Here is a 7,148-nt window from a genome sequence, read left to right on the forward strand (position 1 = left end):
ATGCATCTAAAGGCAGGACCTAAGTAACCCAGTTCCCAGATACCAACAAGAGCTCCGGAAGCAAGAGGGCAACTCCTACCAAACACGGCACTGAAATCACACATCAGCCACACTTCCTCTATATTTAAAACTGTCATCTGGTGATTGAAAAGATGGCCCGGAAGTTAAGACCATTTGCTATTCTTCTAGAGAACCTGCTTCTTCAGTGGACACCTGTGAACAAGTCTCTCTTTCTCTCTCTCTCTCTCTCTCTCTCTCTCTCTCTCTCTCTCTCTCTCTCTCAAACACAACACACACACACACACACACACACACACACACACTATGTAAAAACTTAAAACTATGCCATGTTTAACCTAACAAAATCTAACCCTTATTTATTCTTTCCCCAGGTCTCCTGCAGTCACCACGTAAGAAATGCCTTCTCTCTTACACCTCCACAAACTCCTGAAGCTGGAGGCCAGAGCACTGAAAGCCCAGGGCCACCAGAATAAACAAGCAGGTGTAAGGGAAAGACCAGGGGCACGTGAATGGAATAAAGTAAATATACTTTACTTCAATGTATAGACATCTTTTCCCGTGTCCCTCCTTCCTGCAGTTTTGAAAAGTAAACATAATTTCTCAGGTCACACCCATGGAGAGCAGCTTTCGTGCCTCACAGGAAAGTAAGCCGATCCTCTTCTTCTTCTTCAGTCTCCTGTGGCCCACTGTTTCCCAACTATCCCAGCCTACCCATGCAACCACCAAAAACCTATGACGTTTGTGCTGAGTTGAAAACAAAGTAAATATTGGTAACTGTGAGTGAGATGGGAAAAATAAAGAAGAGAGTGAAGGGGCGGGTGTAAAGGGGGCTCTCCTTAGACAAGTACTTACACATCCCTTGGTAGCTGTACCAACTGTCCCTGCTATGAGGGTGTGGTGACCACAGAGACAAGCATAGCTTTGGACTCGTACACCAGAGTTAGAGTTCAGCTGCATGGGTCACCAAAGCCTCCTCGGGCATATTGCATAGCCTGCGCATATGACAGGAGTACCTAATGGCCCCTTCTGAGATGGTAGTCATAGAGGGGGTTGGGGCAACATTTCCTGAGGTCATTAGAACTTTGAGAAGAGGCAGTGTGGTCCTTTGGATTGTGGGGGATGAAAAGAAGCTGCTTGTATAGGGAGAGAAGGAAAAGATGAGTCAATAAGTCCCTGACGGATTTCTGTACACGGCTGAACACTCCGTGGGTTAAACCTGAGGCCTGGTGTTCATTAGAATGTAATAGTGTTATCTTTAACTAATTGCTTACATAGGTCAGTACTGGTGGTTCACTTATTGCTAACCAAAGCACCTCCATGTAAGTCACTCCTCGTAACCTAGCCCCTTGTGTGTTCCTTGGAGCCCTGGCTCTCCCTCCCATTCCGACCAAGAAAGCCAGTCACCAGTTAGTGCATAACGACAAACAACAAGGGGTTCCCTACATCAGAGAAATCACTCTCTACTTAAAATGACTCATCTCCATGCTTCCCTTGAATAAAAACATGTTATTATGTTCAATAAAACTGCACCAAAAAAATAATAGCTAAAGACAGTTTTTAAATAACTTATACCAACACCTAAAAAGGGTTTCCTGGGGGAAAACGAAAATATTGGCGAGGATATTTTAAGAGCTTCCTCCTACTCCCCTCCCCCTTCCCTCCCCTACAGATAAATATGGTCACGTTTAGAGAAACAAGAACTCTCCTGGCCTAGCTGTAAACTTGGGGAAAGTGGGCTTTACACAGTGAGGACAGGAGCTGCCACTGAAATTTAAAAGCAGTCTAGTTACTCCACTACCATCCCTTTCCCTTCTAGTTCCCATGGAAACAGACCTTCCATCACCAAAAAAAACGGGGTAAAGATAGTACCATGCCCAGTCTCCACACCCTCCCCCATCTGTTTCCATGGGAACTGGAAGAGAAAGAATGGAGGTTGGGTATCTAGACTGCCTGAAAATATCTAGCCATGCCTGGAGCTATGCCCACAGGCCTTGACGGGCCTTGTAGAAATGCAACAGAACCTCAGAGAAAGTAAACGTGGCTGGACTACATGGGTAAAGCCAGCTGTGACTTCCCAACACATGCTGAGAAGGTGACTTGCCTGCTCAAGCTTCCCTTCAGTCAACCAGAGAGGACTCAAATCACAGCAGTGGGTCCACACCTAAGTGGACAGCAGACTCATTCCTGACCGCATGAACGGATGCCCCCGGAAGCTCGCACCACGATTCTGTACTGTTTCCTCGCTCCAATGGCAACTCTAACATTGACCATTCCAGGAGAGTGATGTCCTAAGCTAGAGATTCCCAGAATTTAACGTGCTTGAGAAGTCTGGGAGGACCTTGATAAAGCAGAGACAAGCCCGGCAAATCCAAGATGGCTAAAATGATCTATTACCAAACAGCTACGGGGAGATGATCCTCCTAAATGCTACCCAATCTTCAACTATGTCTGAGTAGTGAGATCCTAGAATCAGTGAATTTGGCCCTAGTGCCTTCTCCACATAGCAAAGGTGGAGACTATGGTCACTTCAACAGTAGCACTTCACCAGGGCTACCCATCTCTGGCCTCTGAGGTAGACCGTGAGGGTGTTGGAAGCTGATGAGGACATCGACTTCTGCCTCCTGCCGTTCCTCCTTAAGCGTCTCCAACCCCCTAGAGATAACCACATTGATCAGAAGGTAACTGGACATTTAAAAAGTATATCAGAATGTAAATTAGAACGGCAGCTATGGAAATCAGTACAAAAGGGTCTCAAGAAACTAAAAAGTAAAATTACTGCCTGTTCTAGCCATCTGCACCACTTAGGAATTTACATCAAATAGTCAACACACACAGAAATACCTACACAGCCATTTATTGTGGCAATATTCACAATCATCGAGATATGAAATCAGTTTTCCTATCAATAGATAATAAGTAAAACTTGACAGAGGCACACAGTCTTTATGACACTGTCTTATGAGTCAACCTCAAAAAGAAAATTATATCATTGCACAGAGGTATAGATCGTCATGTTAAGCTAAATAAAGCATATTTTCTCCCAGAGGTGGAATTTAGATATTAAGAACGTGAATGTTATGAAAGCAGGAGGAACCATCTAGAGGGGCCGGGATTGAAGAGAAAGAATCGAGGAGAGGATGAAAACTTCATGCTGTCAGACATTATCAAATGCCACAGAGAAAGCATACGTAATGATGAGTTGATAGAAGGAGAAACAGCTGGGCGTGGGGGTGCACACCTTTAATTCCTGCACCTGATGCCTGAAGCAGGTAAATTTGCATGAGTTTGAGGCTAGCCTGGTCTATACAGTAAGCTCCATGCCAGCTGAGGCTACATAGAGAGATTGCCTCAAAAAAAAAAAAAAAAGAGGGAGGGAAGGATTTGATTTCTCATATAGTCACCAAATAAACATGATTATCTCCTTCAAATCTGATTTCTCAAACTTCTCAAATGTCTCCGAACATAAAAGCAAGTCCCTCATGTTTTGGAGGGTCAAACTGGTAATCAAAAATGAATGAGATGTCTAACAAATGTTTATAAATGTCAACACATTACCAAAGAAGAGTGGGACTTTCCATGAATCACTTTTAAAGAATTGGGGGAACTCTGAGGTTTTACTATTAAAAAGTAATGAAGGCTAGAGAGCTGGCTTGGAGGCTTACAGCGTCGACTTACAGAGAGCCCAGTCTTGGTTCCCAGCACCCACCCTAAGTAGATTACAAGTACCTGTACCTCCAGGTCTAGCCATTCAATTCCTTCTTCTGACTGACATGGACACTGTCGTGCATGTGACATGTATTCACACAGACACAAACATACATAATAAATGATAAATTTTTATGAATAAATAAACATTTCTAAAGTCCCTGTTCTAAATAGAAATGTACACAGCAGTGTCACGGTCTTGGCTAAAGGTATCAGGTTAATTAAAAAAGCAATCCTTATTCGCACCTGAGCCATCAAATAGTTTAAAATTATGCAATATATTAGTGTAAGGTTCAAAACCAAGTTACTACTTCACAAAATACACTTTGTACTTCATTCAAAAGCTGTAGCGTATTAATCTTTGAAATTAAAATAAAGGCAAAGATTTAGAGTATAGATAATTGAATGTCACAATCTGATTTGAAAATATAATATTCTGATTCTAAGTGAGCAGAAGGGGGAATTATTTAATTAGTCTGCACACAATCAAAAATAGCCACGCATTTTTGCACAGTCCTATAACCACAGGCAGAGTCCGAGATAGGCATTTTCATTCTACTGAGGCAAAAATATGCCCTTAGGTATTTATATGTGTATGTAAAATATCCTACATAAACTTCTCTTTATAAAGATGTAAATGAATATTGAGAGCTTTTAGACTCTCAGAAAGCACAGCACCTCAACTGCTTCGATGAGATATTAAATCAAAGCCAAGGATTTGTGCATTCACGTAAAACACAAGCATGCACACGCATACACACCCACACGCACACACATGAGTATACTCAACAGTTATGATAGAATAGGCCAAAGGAAGAGGAGCTGGCTGTTACGTGCTCCATTAAAAATAGTAAAAATAATTAGGGATAAATGCAGAGCCACGTTTATACCCAGAACCACTAAAATCTGTTAGTCTGTGAGACCCAAGCCAGAAAATCAGTTGTCAGTATTTACTGCCTACATGTGTTTACTTTCTGTTTACAGGAAAAGGCAATTGGAGAGTCAGCAAACTGTCTACAGAGGGCCAGATGGTAAACAGCTTTATACACTACGCTGTCTCTGTCCCTTACTTCAGAACCCTGTCGTGACAGTATCAGAGAAGCCACACAAGCAACATGTAAACGAACTAGGGCAGCCATGTTGCAATAAGACTTCACTGGCATAAATAAGCACCAGTCATTATGTGGTCCACAAGCCATCACCTGTCAACAACAGAATACACCCTACTTATTTTTAAGGAAACGTCTTCTTCAACTTGGAGTCCCCAGCTTTTTCGGGGAAAGGACAGAAAAGACGTGCCAAGTCAGACTCCATTTCTGTTTTTCAGTTAGCCCTGATCCTACAACACCCAAAAATATTCTGACATGTCAAGTACTTACATCCCAGCTCTGCACAGCTGCTACTAATTAACATATAACCGTTATTTTTCTTATGTTTGTATTCTTCGTATTTTTCTTGCACATACTGTTCCCCTTACTTCATCCTAACAGTTGTGAGGGCAAGAGTTTAATTTGCGTTTTACCCATAAGGTTTAGCTTAGTATTCAGCACGAAGATAGATACAATGGAGACGCTTGTCTTAGATTTCTACTGCTGTGAGAAACACCATGACCAAGGGCAACAAGGGGAACGAGGGCTTGCTTCATCTTATCCTTCCAGGTTACAATGTATTACTGCCGGAAGTCAGAACTCAAGCTAGGCAGGAACCTGAAAGCAAGAACCAAGGCAGAGGCCATGGGGGGTGGGGGAGGGCACTGCTCAATGGCTTGCTGCTGTGCCTCGCTCAGCCTCTTGTGGCTTGCCCAGGAGTAGCACCGCCCACAAAGGGCTGGGGCCTCCCACGATGATCATTAATATGGGGAAATCGATTTGACACTGAAATGTATTTCCTATAAAAGCCTGATGCTATTGCATCCAGAGGGGTGCCTATGGCAGAGTCTCAAGGATTTTCTAATTGGAATGTACGCGCACACACCCCATAGCATCTGTCTCTGAAGAACATTGTTTTAAAAGGCAACAATGATCACTGTGGAAAAGAATGAAAATATTAATAAATTCATACTTGTAACTCCCGCTGCCAAAATTAAGCAATATTTCATATTAGATCAGATATTATATATATATATATATCCAAATATATCCATCACAGACACACTTACATATTTATTCGGTGTATATTAAAGCTCTTTTATACTAGTTATACTTCTTTGTGATACAACATTTATATGATCCCCAAATACGTATACTGGAGACCAGTCTTCTAAAATTCAGAGTTTTCTGTGTTCACTCACTTAAAGCCTTCTGACAGTGAGGTCAGACCTAGAGACGAAAGCACAGAGTGCAATGGTACCCTGGGTCACTTTAGAGACCTTTAATATTGGTAGGCAAAAGGTCAAGGGTCGAGTTGCATCGCTCCCCCTTGAATGAGAGCTCTACTGCCGTTCATTTGTCGATTAGAATGTTACACGTGTTCAAGTGTGAGTGGTTCTCTTTGTAAAGACTTAGCGCAGGGAGCACCTATTTGAGGACAGTCCCGCACCTGACACGACATAGTTTATAATCGACATGAGAACAACCAGCAATGCTACTGTCAGCTGTCCAAACAGTGCCGGAAAGCCAAGGTCATAAACCAAAGGCAATCCAAAGGCAATAGCAGAGTTAAAAGGCGAAGCGGTCCTCAGAGCTGACTGTGGCACTCCTCTGACCGCCACATAGCAGCTTTGGCTCTAGAGACCCAGCTCTTCGGGGTGTTGGAATAAATGAAGCCCATGCGTGAGCTTCTAAACCCTGCATGTTAACTTCTACCCTCACTTTCCTCTAGTAGCGTCCTAAAGGTGTCCATTTTGAAAAGGAACTTTGCAGCCTGCCCAGTGACCCTCTCCCCCACCCCTGCGGTCTCCATTCTTAAGTGTTCATCTTCAATGCTCGCTGGCATTTTATGATGATCCTGATAACCACAGCCTATGTTTAGAGATTAGATGAATCTTTCAACAAAGAAATGGGTTTTCCGATTAAGCTCTGCTCTGAGGACATGAAAAATCCAATGGTCCCCTCCTTCTCATGCAATTGTCATACAACCTCCTGTCTGTAATACAAACAAACTCTTATTCAAGTATAATTTATGATACCTGTCGTCTTTGTGTTTCCCTTTTCAGTTTTATTAAACTGCCATTAGCCCCGTTGTCCGTCCTCTCTACTTTTACCCTGTGGTTTTCTACATCTCTTGTTGAATTTGTCTTAAAAATGTGTTCCTATTGCTAAGAAGCTCCAGCATGGAGTACCTGGATCCTAAACAAGGATGCAGAGTAAGTTGCAGCCCCACTGCCACAGGTATTTCAAACCAAACAGCAGCTGGCCCTGTGATTCCTCCAGTCACACCTGGGCCATAATGTAAAGTTTCTCTTGCTACAAGGAATCCTAAAG

This window comes from Rattus rattus, chromosome 15, assembly GCF_011064425.1.
Source record: "Rattus rattus isolate New Zealand chromosome 15, Rrattus_CSIRO_v1, whole genome shotgun sequence".
Taxonomy (NCBI): domain Eukaryota; kingdom Metazoa; phylum Chordata; class Mammalia; order Rodentia; family Muridae; genus Rattus; species Rattus rattus.